The following is an 11118-nucleotide window of genomic DNA, read 5'->3' as shown; positions in this document are numbered from 1 at the left end:
CAGAAATAAGAAAAGTCAAGCCATAAAATGTCATATTCACCCTCTTCCCCGGCAGACCAATGTGGAACCTCCTAAATTTGTTCCCTAGAACCACTGGGGTCAGAGGAACGTGTATCGTCCCAGTCTTCTCTGTATCTTTTGGCTTCTGTGCTTCCTCTGGTGAGCAATCTATTCCAGGCCCCTGTCGGCCCCTTATCTGAGGGAAAAGCCTAGGAAAAGCTCTCCCTCCTCTGCCTTTACTAGCCCTTTCCTGTCCTCTGCCCAAGTCTCCCAGGTGGTCAGTTTGGCACTATTTTAATTAACACTTAGTGATATGTTCATACCATAATCCTTCTTAGCTGACATCCTGCAACAGTATCTCTTTGCCACTTGAATTAGCTAGACTGATAGTAAGGAGGGTTTTTTTGTGTGTGTTTTTTCCAAAGCCTTGTTGATGAATTTTTACATCTTTTTAAAGAGCTGCAGCTTTTCTACCAGGGAGAAAACTAGTACCAGCTTCCAGAGAAGAAAAATTTAAATCTTATAGAATCTAAGGAGAAATGAATATGGTCTACAGTTTGAAGTGTTTTGTTTCTAGGCCTTCCCTGACTTGCTTGGAAACTTTTTTTTTTTTTAATTGGGGAAGATTGGAGAACTGTGTTTTTCCAGGACCCATCAGCTCCAAGTCATTGTTTTCAATTTGGTTTTGGAGCATGCTGCTCACTGGCCCATGTGGGAATCGAACCGGCGACATTGGTGCTATGAGCACTGCACTGTAACCAACTGAGCCAACCGGCCACCCCACGTGGAAACTTTAATCCATCCAAATCTCCTTTCCGAAGCAGATGGCTGTGAGAAAGAAGAGGGATAGCACAAAGACATTTTCCCAACAGTAAATCCCAGATGTGAGCTGCCCAGAATAATGGAGTGTAGTCCTGCTGTCAATTTCCAGGACAATCATGCTCTGAGTTTTCTTGACACGTGCTTTTATGCAATTTTAGCAAAAGAAGCCAAATTTTTGAATAGATGACAAAATTCCATCCTTTCTACTGCTGCCTCTCTTCTTGTGCTAAAACAACCTTATTCTCCCCATCATACACGATCTGTGCGTGGGTTGTGACTAATTCTAGCCTGTCTAAAGCTAGGATAATTTAAAATATAACTGGGTTTAAGGCTTTGTCCTAACCAGTATTTATCCTAATATTTGGAGGTGATGATAAGAACAACTAAATATATAGCTCTGTGCTTCCTTGATGATACGAGAAGGTATTTTTAGAAAAAGTTTAAGAAGACTTGAGAAGGAACTGAGTATGGTGGAAACGGATGTGCCACACTGGATGACAGGGAAGGAAATACTAGCTAGTTTAGACATTTTTCCAGACAGATTTCAAAGTGGTGCCTTAGTAGTTGGAATTCAAGAAGCTCTGAAGAGAGCATTTTAAACCTACAAATTATGAATGGCAGTGGGACATAGTTTAGGAAATAGCTAGTTTGGTCATGACTAGAAGAGTTACATGTGAGAATTCTGATATGGGTTGGGAGTGGATAGGAAGTTATTTGGAAATAACTGTAAAAGCATAATGTGTTTATAAACCCATGCCAAGCTGATATAACTATGTTCATAATTAATTGTCTATGGATTCAGTAACATTACTATAAGGAAAAAAGAGGACCTAAATCTAGTTTCTAGAGATGAAAAATACAATATTGGATATGAAAAATACACTGGGTGGGATTAACAGCAAATTAGACATTGCCGAAGAAAAGACTAAAGTACTTGAAGATATAGCCATAGAAGCAATCCAAAATGAAACACATACAGGGGGAAAAACGACTTAAATTATTTTTAAAATACAGAAAATATTTGAAGATATGAGTACAAATTTTTCAAATTGGGTGAAAACTATAAACTATAGCTCTAAGAAGTTTAGCAAACCCTAAACATGGGAAGCATGAAGGAAACTACACCAAGGCACATCATAATCATATTGCTTAAAGCTAGTGATAAAGAGAAAGTCTTAATCCCTATTCTTTATCCCCACTGCCTTAAGTTTGGACCTCTTCAATGTCTTAGCTGATTTTTAATCTCCCTATCTCTAATTTGCTTCCCTACCAGTCTTCTTTTCACCACGATCAGAGAGTTCTTCACTGTTCACTGAATAAAATCCGAATCTCATAGTATGGGAAATAAGATCCCCTGAGCATGACATATCTGACCCTTTCTTCTCTCTTTAACCTCAACACCTCCCCCCGTGCACATCTGCTCTCATCCTCTAGCCACATGGAACTATTTGTGGAAAGGGCTGTCCTATCTCTGGCCTCTGTGGTTTTGCACATGCTGTTGCGTCTACCTGGGAATGCCTTTCCCCCTACTTAGTTTTTATTCTGTTGTCCCCACTAATCTCCAATGTGGAAGGCAGGGACTTTCCTGTCTACAGTGTATGCTACCGAGTTCAATATATATTTTCCAGTGAATGAAATTACCATTTAAAATTATTTTGACTTAATAACAGCCCAAGAGCCTGGGAAGTCTGTTGTCGTGCACTTACTGAGACTGAAGGTAAATTATCTTTATTTTCAGAAGCCACGAAAGTTTCTTTTTAAAACAAGGTGTTGCTGGTTGTTGATTCATTTATTTTTGGCTTCATTTAATGTTCAGCTCATTGAAGTTCATGAAAAATTTCAATTAATGATTGTGGTTAGAAAGAAGGCTATTACGCCGTGAGTGGACGGCTGCCAGCGAGAGCTGCGGTGAGCTGCCGTGAGCTGCCGTGAGCTGCCGTGAGCTGCCGTGAGCTGCCGTGAGCTGCCGTGAGCGGCCGACCAACGACTGGCAACCAGTGACGGGCTGCCTCAGCCGGGGGAGCGCAAGGCTCATCATACCAGCATGGGCCAGGGAGCTGCGTCCTACAGCCAGACTGAGAAACAACGGCTTGAACCGGAGGGAGGCGGGGAGGCGGAAAGGGGGGGGAAGAAAGAAGGCTATTAAAATGGTGTCACTTAGTACTAATAACACACTAATATGCCTGAGAATGGCTATTTCTTCTGGATGTCTTAAATATGTGGCAATTTCTTTTATGAATGAGCATCCATTGTGGAAATGTCCCATTTCCACAAAAAAGATAGGTGCTCTTTTGATAATTGCCAGAAAATAAAATCTTTCAGAGTGTATATATACTGCCTGCAAAACAAATAGGACTATTTTTACACATATTCATAGACTGTCCACATAGTATGGCTTGCATGCAGAAACCAGTGGCCCATTCACTGCCAATGGGCTTGTGGAACATGTGCTGCATGTGGAGGGAGAAAGCATAGACTAGGGCTTTATAAATTAATAAAGTTAATGTTTAAGACTAGCTGTACTGAGGTAGAAATATGGTTTCCCTAAATTGTATTTAAACTAACTGGATTGAAATTCATAAAAATGTATTATTAACTTTTTGAAATTCCATGTCCAGCTTTAATTTTCTGCACATGAGAGGGTTTGGGAACCCATATGAGATAGTTGTAATTCAATTCATTAATTTATTCAGAAACATTTATTAAGTACCCACTATATACCAATCACCATGCCAGGTACTAGAGATACAGAGGTGAATAAAACAATCCTTGCCATTAGTGAGCTCTCAGTCAAGCAGTGGTTCTGAAGTGGGATTGGAGAAGGCATATGCCCTTATGAAGACACACTGTAGTTTTCAAGGTCCAGTTACCAAAGCACTACCCTATCTGAACTCTGATTGTGTTGGAGAAGGGTTTTGCTTTCTGATAGGAATGTGCTGCCCATGGAGACCCACTGGTAGTGGAAGAGACCGAGATGTTAACCCAAAATTATAATAATGGTCATGTAAAAGCTACTATAAGAGTGCCCAATTTTACCTAGTAGTAGTCAGGAAATGTCTGGTAGGCAGGCAGTGGAAGATATGTATCTTGCAAGAGGTCTCAAATTCTGGAGATATTAATTTAAGAGTCATCAATTTGTATATGGGAATCGAAGCACTGAGAATGGGTGAGATCACTCAGAGAGAATGTATGAAGCTGGAAGAAAATAGTGAAATCATCATCATCATTGTGTCAACCATTTATTGAATGATTTTTACTATGTGTCAGACATAGTTACTAGTACTTTATATGCATTGTCTTATTTAACCTTCACAAAAACCCTACAAGGTTAGGTGCTCTGGAACCTACGCAATGCTAACATTTAGGAAGCTGGCAGACGAAGAGGCTCTATAGAGTGGGTCTGAAAAGGAGCCACCAGAGAAACAGAACGAGGAAGGACTGATGTCATAGAAACCAAGGCAGGATAGTGTTTTGGAAAGAGAGGTCAGCAGTGCCACATACTGCAAAGATGCCAAGGAAAATGAGGAGTGCAGAGGAACCACTGAGGGTGACCTTATGGGAAGCATTTTCAAAAGAATAGTGAGGGAGGGATGAGTGACATATTACACAGGTTGAGGAAAGAGTGGAATGTGCAGAGGAGAGGCAATTAGGAGGGCAAGTTGAACTAGAAAGGGAAATAGAGTGGAACTTGAGAGGGGAGTGGCAAGGAAAGCGAGAAAAAGAGCAAATGGAAAAGACAAGACTGCACAACTTAGCCAAAGTATCCAATTTCTACAAAGAAGCTAAGTATAGCCCAGAGAGCAAAGACAGAGCATTAGAAGGTGTGACCAAGAGGTCTAGAGGAAAGGTGAACCTTGAACAGGGGGAGGAACTCCTCTTAGTGAGGTGGAAAGAAAGGAGTAGAGGAGATAGAAAGGGCTTAGGGGAATTAACCACTTTTGTTCTTAAAAGTAGGAGGCAAAGTTATCTGCTGCAAATTAGGTGGGCAGGGAGATTGAAGAGAGGGAAAGATTGTGATATGGGGCATAACTACTCATTTTCAAGACTATCTGCCGAAGACTTTAAATCAGAGTTGAAAATTGGAGAAACTATATGCGAATAGTCTTCCTTCTCTTTTACAAAAACCATGTGCCCAAACGCTCTAGATAGATCCCTGCCTTAGATTTTGGGCGTAGGGTTTTCTCTGTGGAGGGGAACTGAAAAAGCTTGTACATAGAAGAGCAAAGGAGGAGGGCAAAATGTGAAGAGGGCACAAGAACAGGTTATCTATACTTCAGAAGTACAGGGAAAGTAATTAAAATAGCCCCAAACCCTGTGTTTTCCTCAAATCTTGGTTTGAACCTCACTGTGCACAGTGGACCAGATACATTCTAAATGTGTCCACTGACAAATTTCTTGGAAATTTAACTACATCTGGAGAAGTGGGAGAGATTTATAGTTAACATATTCAGTCATTTTGGAGGGCAGTGGTTATCTCTCTAGGGATGTTATTTTAAAATCAAAGCAAAATGTCTATAACAAGTAACTCTGTAATGAAGAACATCTCCCTTTCTAAGTATCACTTGAAATGAAACAGACATTCATTAGAGTATTTCTCAGAGTGTGGTCTGAAGAACAATTGCATGGGGAGATGGGGTGGTTAGGGATTGGGGGCAGGAGAGGATGGAGGAGATTTTTAACATGGTGGTTTCTTGGATCCTATGCCAGATTCTGAGTTAGAATCTCTGAGGTGGGACCTGAAATCTAAATATTTTACACGTGTTCCAGGTGATTTTTAAAAGCTTTTATCATGAAAAATGTTTTACACAGAAGTAGAGAGAATACTATCATGCATCCAATTGTACCCATCACACAACTTGAACAACTCATGGTTTCTTCTATAGCCCACACCACTGGCTTATTTTGAAATAAATTCTATTATTTATTATTATTTATCATATTGTTTTATCTGTAAATATTTTGGTATTTATCTATAAAAGATATAAACTTTTTTTAAAAGCATGATCACTGTTATCATGCTAGATAATTCTTTGTTACACTAAAGATCTGTCAGTTCAATCATTGAAAAATTATGAGGTTATGCCCACATTTCTATCTAACATTCTAAGGTTGTATGAATCTCACTGATATATTAATATCATGCCCCAAAAGCTAAAGATTGTGTTTACACAATGGCAGATAGGTGTTTTAAATCATGAATGGGTATTGAATTTTATTTAATTTGGGGGGATACTTATTGAGATGGTTATACAGTTTTGAATTACATTAGTAAAGTTTCTAATGCTGAACCATTCCCATAACAAAATCCTTAATTGTAAAATTGAATTTGATTTGTTAATTTTATTTGGGATTTTTCTGACTACGTTCATGGATGAGCGTGGCCTGTAATTTTTTTTTTCTTCCCTTGCTGTCCTTGCTGGATTTTAGCTTTAAGGTTCTGCTAATCCCGTAAACTAGCATGATTTACCAACATCATTCAACAGCTGTTTTTCACTGTTGCTTCTTGCACTTCCCTATTTCCTTCCTGGTTCATTTTTATTCTGGTTTGAGTACATTCCTTAATAGTTCTTTCAGCAAGAGTGTTTGGTAGTAAATGTTCAAAGTCTCCGTAGGTCTTCAAATAAATTTATTCTGCTTCTACTCCAAAATTAAAGTTTGTCCAGATATAGGCAGGTCTATATTGTCCATGGAGCCCTCTGGATCTCACCGGTTCTGAACACACTTTTATGTTAACTTCTCATTCAACATTCCTGAACTACATAGGTAGTATGAATTTGAACTACACGGTTAATTTAGTGCATGCTTGGAGTTATAGTTTTTCTCCAGTATCTATTTTCTATCTGTAGTCCTAGCTAATGAACCACAGTTTCCTTGTGAACCCAAGATACCAGAAATTAAGAGACAGGGGTACAGATACTTGGGAAAACAGTTTGGTAGCTCCTCAAAGTGTTAAGTACAGAGTCATCATATAAACCAGGAATTCTAAGACTAGGTATCTACCAAAGTGAATTGAAAATATACAGAGGGTACCAAAAAAATGTATACAAATTTTAAGAAAAGAAAAAACTGTATTAAAACTCTAATATTTAATATATACAGATAACAAAAGATGAATGCAAATCAAGTTTAACTTCTGCAGTTACAAGAGGTGCTCAAAGTGGTTACCATCAGCGTAATTTTAATACAGTGTTTTCCTTTCTTAATGTATATATAAGGGGTGGCTGGTTAGCTCAGTTGGTTAGAGCATGGTGCTCTTAATAACACGGTTTCTGAGTTGATCCCCACATGGGCCACTGTGAACTGCACCCTCCACAAATAGATTGAAACAATTGTTTAACTTGGAGCTGATGGGTCCTGGAAAAATACACTTAAATAAACAAAAGTTAAAAAAAATGTATATGTATATTTTTGGTACCCTCTGTATGTCCACACAAAAGCTTGTACGTGAATGTTCATGGCAGTTTTGCTCATAATAGCCAAAAAGTAGAAACAATCCAAATGTCCATCAATTGATGAATGGATAAACAAAATGTGGTGTATTCATACAGTGGAATATTATTCAGCCATAAAAGGGAATGAAGTACTGATACATGCTACAACGTAGATGAACCTTGAAAGCATGGTAAGTGGAAGTAGCCAGACACAAAAGGCCACATGTTGTAGGATTTCGTTTATATGAAATACTCAGAATAGGCAAATCTATAGAGACTCAAAGTAGATTAGTGGTTGGTTGCCTGGAACTGGGAGGGTGAGGGGATGAGAATGACTGTTAATAGGTGTATAGTTTCTTTTTGGAGTGATGAAAATGTTCTAAAACTAGATTATGGTGATTGTTGCAAAACTCCATAGATATACTAAAAACCATTGAATTATACACATTAAACTAGTGAACTTTATGGTAGGTAAATTATATTTTGTTAAAGCTGTTTTAAAATTAAAAGAAATTAAGAGCTAGAGCAGGGGTCAGCAAACTTTTTCTGTAAAGAGCCAGAGAATAAATATTTTAGACTGTGTGCCATGGGATCTCTGTCAAAACCACTCAACCCAGCCGCTAAAGCATTAAAACAGCCATAGACAATATACAAATGCATGAGTATGGCTATATTCCAATAAAACTTTATTTACAAAAAGAGGTGGTGGGCACATTTGGCCTGTGGACTGTAGTTTGCTAACACCTAAACTACAAAGGTAAAGACAGAACTAAAGCCATGGAGATATTGGAACCATCTGGCTTCAGCTTGGGCTTCAACTTTTTCTTTCTCTCTTTGTTTTCTTTTTTACCACTCGGATAATCATTTCTAGCACTCATTTCTTTTTGTTGTTTTAGAAATCAAACATATAGTAAAAAACGTATTTTTGTATTTTATCCATTATTTCTATGTGCTTAGAGAGGGCAAGGGGACTACCTGCCTCAGCTTAGACTGCCAAATTTGCCAGAAGTTCCATATATACGAAGCCCGTCTCCCTCTCCAGTCTCACCTCTTACTACTCCATTCTCTCAATAAGTTTCAACCACTTCTTTCCTGCCTAAGGGCCTTTCAAAAAGCTCTTTCCTCTCTCCCTAAATCTTCTCAAGGCTGGCAACTTCTTGTAATTCAAGTTGAATATTATGTAGGCCATCCCAGACGACGCAATCTAATTTGTTCCTCCTCACCCCTGGTCTATCCCACCACCTTGTTCTATTTTTTTGTAGCAGACTCATTAGGCAGGTGACTTTGTTTCTGCCCTACTCTGGGTAGGCGCTTTCCTTTTGGGATTGTATTTGTGAGTGGGCAGTGCTAACTGGGACTTCAGCTTTCACAACTGTGTGTGCTGCTTTGAGAGCCTTTGGCTTCCACTTGGTACCGTGGGTTCCTGGGTATTTATTATTGCTTAAGGAAATTTTTCCATTTCTGGTCCTTGAACATTTTTCCTCTTCTTGTTTTTGAGTATGGCCAAAAATTTAAATGTAATTTAGTTTAAATTTATATATGAGTATACGGGTTTGTAGCAGAAGAGAGGAGATTGCAGTATGTGGTAAATCTGACAATGACAGAGAAGTTACAGATAGACGTTTGAAAAAAGGAATGACGTGATGTCCATAGTTTTCATTGATCTTTTTCAACAAGTAACATGACTCCTTTGATGAAATACAAGACTCAGACCTATCTGGGAACAATGGTGGGGTGAGCTAGCTGATTGGGGTTCACTAAAATAGACAATCTGTTTTGATAGCCTTGTACCCTATTTTCCCCTTTGCTACTTACTGAAGTGTTACAGACTGATTCAGATAGCTGCTCCTGGCCGCACTCTACCCCTATTTGATCTGTCTCCTGCCATCGTCTGTGAACATTAACAGACCTCCTTTGCCTCTACTCCCCGTCTCACCACCGTCCAGCACCAGCTCTATAACGTAATACCTGATTCCCTGCTTTGATTGCCTTCCTTTGGGGTCTGGGGGCCAGGAGTTAGATAGGTTGGTAAGCTATCTAATGATGAGTTGTGCCCAAGTGAAGCAAGCGGTCCATTTCAATGGGGCCACCTATGTGAACTACTACTCTAATTTGCTTTATATAGATGCTCCAAAAGTAAACTGCCTTACCTAAAACAGAAAACACAGTTATAACCACATATACTTTTGTTCTGTTACTATATCCCATCACTCTGTGTTCGGTAAAAATACACATGTGGCACAAATTCTTGGGAAGATGAGCTGAATGACTCTGAAAAGCAGGTCTGCATTGATCTATTTCTTAGTTAATGGCCACATTCAGTTCAATAAATATTTTTGAGCACTTACTGTGACCATCTTATAGTGCAAGGTACTGAGCTGCTATTACAGAAAGACCCAAAAAACAGTTACTTAAACAAGATAGATGTGTATTTCTCCTTCATACAACAACCTAGAAGGCAAGTATTCCAGCAAGGAAAATGGGCATTGAGAGATGAAGGAATCTCTGCTGTACCAACCTGTGGTGAGCCCAGAGGCAGATCCAGGTGTTGTAGATCCTGAAACATACAAACTTGGAGGCCCTCTTTAAGGAAAAGAATCTAGAATTATAAATACAAAATTAAACACAGTGACCTGAGCTAGTGAAGGGCCCTAAAACGAAAGTTTAATTAGCTTTTCATTAAATCCAACTCTGTAGGCTTCTGCCTTCCAGGCAAGATTTGCCTCAAAAAGACAGAGAAGGACCGGCTCAGTGGCTCAAATGGTGGGAGCTCCGTGCTCCTAACACCGAGGTCCCTGGTTGGATTCCCACAGGGCCAGTGAGCTGTGCCCTCTACAGCTAAGATTGTGAAGAATGGCTCTCCCTGGAGCTGGGCTGCTGTGAGCAGCCGGAGGTCGGCGTGAGCTGCCGGTAGGCTGCTCCCGTCTGCTGTGTGCTGCCAGGAGTGACCTGTGGCCAGTGTGAGTGGCCTGCAGTCAGCGTGAGCGGCCGTGGGTTGCTATGTGCTGCCATGGGCTGCTGTGTGCTGCCGTGGGCTACTGTGTGCTGCCATGAGCAGCTGGTGGCCAGCATGAGTGGCCAGCGGTCATCGTGAGCTGCTGGCAGCCGGTGAGAGCTGCTGTGAGCAGCCCACTGATGACCGGCCACCAACTGCCTCAGCCGGAGGGGAGCGCAAGGCTCATAATACCAGCATGGGCCAGGGAGCTGTGTCCTACACAATTAGACTGAGAAACAACGGCTTGCACCAGAGTGGGGTGGTGGGGTGGAAGAAGGGGGAAAAAGAAAAAGACAGAGAGCTATATACGTTGGTGTATTGCAGTATTGATGTTGACTAAGTAGTGTGAAGTAATTTCAGAATATTTTACTATGTTAAGGGCTATGGATAGTCATGAAAGGTTGAGAAAAGGGAACAGGAATGTTTGTTGGAGTTATCCATAAACTCTTCATGAAGAAGGTGTAAGCCAGACCCCAAAGAATGGGTAGATATTGGGAAGGCAGAATGAAGGCAAGAGGTTATTCCAGAATGAGAGATGTACATATGCAAAATCCTGAGGAATGAGCAGAACATTTGGGAAATGCAGGGACTCTTGGACTGGAATTTGATTTAATGTTGAACAATAGAAGACTAGGCAGAGACAAATGATAAAATGTCCTGCTGAGATGCCTGAGTGAGGCTTTTGGATTTGATCAGATCAACCAGGGGTTGGCAAACTACAGTCAGTTGGCAGGCCAAATATGGCCCACCTTCTGTTTTTGTAAATGAAGTTGTGTTGGAACATACCCATGCCCAATTCTTTACATATTTCTGCGGCTGTTTCCTGGCAAAGAAAGAGTTGAGTAGTTGCCACAGAGACCTTATGGCCAC

This window comes from Rhinolophus hipposideros (genome assembly GCF_964194185.1).
Source record: "Rhinolophus hipposideros genome assembly, chromosome: 22".
NCBI classification, from domain to species: domain Eukaryota; kingdom Metazoa; phylum Chordata; class Mammalia; order Chiroptera; family Rhinolophidae; genus Rhinolophus; species Rhinolophus hipposideros.
The sequence above is the reverse complement of the archived record's forward strand: the minus strand, read 5'-3'. Positions refer to the sequence as shown.